The sequence below is a fragment of the Myotis brandtii genome, unplaced genomic scaffold (genome assembly GCF_000412655.1).
Source record: "Myotis brandtii unplaced genomic scaffold, ASM41265v1 scaffold691, whole genome shotgun sequence".
In the NCBI taxonomy this organism is placed as follows: domain Eukaryota; kingdom Metazoa; phylum Chordata; class Mammalia; order Chiroptera; family Vespertilionidae; genus Myotis; species Myotis brandtii.
The window spans coordinates 782916-784889 of NW_005370704.1; positions in this window are offsets into that span (position 1 = coordinate 782916).

Consider the following 1974-nt stretch of genomic DNA (forward strand, 5'->3'; position numbering starts at 1 on the left):
ACCAGGACCGGTAGGCTCGCCCCGCACCTGTGGGCGATGCCCAGGCTGCACACCAGTCCCGCCTGGTCCATGCCTGCCCGCCTGCGGCCCTCCGTCCCCGCGGGACTTGGCGGAGATGCCAATGCGGGACCCCCGCAGGGCTGAGGAATCGGTTTCTCAGGACTTGACTGTGCTGCTCAGACAAGTGGGAGAAGCTCTATCCCACCCAGGAGCATGGGAGCTGCGAGGAGGCACCAGAGCGGACAGGAGACTTCCTGCCCGCACACAAGCTCTCTCACGCCCGAAGGGCCACCAAAGCCAGGCCGTGTGTCCGCCCTGTTACCTCCCCACGCTACTACTGAACCCCTCATCCCAAGGCTGGGGGGCCCCACTGACCCTGAGGACACAGCTTCTCTGCCCTCCTGCCATGAAAAAGCGTATTCCCCTATGGCCGTGGTTCTCACCCTTCCTAACGCAGCGACCCTTTCATACAGTTCCTCATGTTGTGGTGACCCCCACTTTCATCGTGACAAATTGAACATAAAGCATAGTGATTAATCACAAAAACAATCTGTAATTACATATGTGTTTTCTGATGGTCTCAGGCGACCTCTGTGAAAGGGTCGTTCAACCCCCAAAGGGGTCTCGACCCACAGGTTGAGAACCGCTGTCCTGTGGGCTGCCCAGTGCCCACCACGTTCTTTTGGGTCCACTGGACTCAGGGGAGAAGGGGGAACTGGGGAGCAGGGACACACAGGTGTCACTTGCCTTCCCCCACCCGCCTGCAGCCAGCAGCAGTCGCTCAGGAATGACGCTGCCTCCCGCAGCAGAGTCCTCAGGGAGGGGCTCCACCGCCCTGGGCGGGCTTCAGCCTGAGGCGCCCTTCTCAGCTTCCGGACGTGGCGGTAAATCACCTTTCAGAGGAAAGTAAACCTCCTTATTCTCGTTACTTCTGCAGCAACAGAACTCCCTAATTCTGAACTAACAGAATAAAACGGGAACAACAAAACAGGTAACCTAGAAACATGAATCGAAAACTCAGTCCAGCCCGAGGTGGTTTGGCTCAGTGGAAAGAGCGTCAGCCTGGGGACTGAAGGGCCCCGGGTTCGATTCCGGTCAAGGGCATGTACTTCGGTCGCCTGCTCAATCCCCTGCCCAGGTGGGGGCCTGTGCGAAGGCAGCCAATCCATGTGTCTCTCTCGCATTGATGTTTCTCTCCGTCTCTCTCTCCCTTCCCCCCTCTCTAAAAATCAATGGAAAAATATCCTCAGGTGAAGATTAACAAAGAAACAGAAAAGGAAATTCACTCCAAACGTTCAGCTTGCATTTGGCTTTGGCACAAGTTACGTCATGCCTGGGTAGGAAACATGTTTGTAGCTGTGGTTCAGACCAGACCAGACCAGACCTGTCTCCAGCTCCAGCATCTGAGTGGCCCCGCAGCATACACACGTCCTCAGCGAAAGGTCACAACGCTGCTGCACTACAAGGGTCCACAAACCTGTTCTGTAAAAGGCCGGACAGTAAACATCTTAACCCACTGGTCCTCACCAGGGACAGGAGACGTGGCACTGTCTGGACCCTCTTTTGGTTGTCACAGATGAGAGATGCCACTGGCATCCAGAGAGTAAAGGCCGGGATGCTGCTAGATAGTCTACAATGCTCAGCAGAGCCCTCCTGGAACAAAGAATGATCTTGCCCACAGGACCAGCAGCGCCGAAACGGAGACCCTGTACACGGCAGGCACATTTGCTTTCTGTCAAACGTTCTTCTGCTTTCGCACCCCTTTAAGGATTAGGACAAAGACAGGCCTCAGGCCGTAACCTGCTGACCCCTGCTCTACAGTGTCAGCCAGGTCCACAAAGACCACACGTTGGCAGGATGCCAAGGCTCTGATGTCACAAACTCCTCACTAGGATCTCAACACGGGCCTACCCCATGTCTTCATGCGGCTCCCAAGGCAGGAAGTAGGAATTCTCTGAGGGAAACCTCCATCCC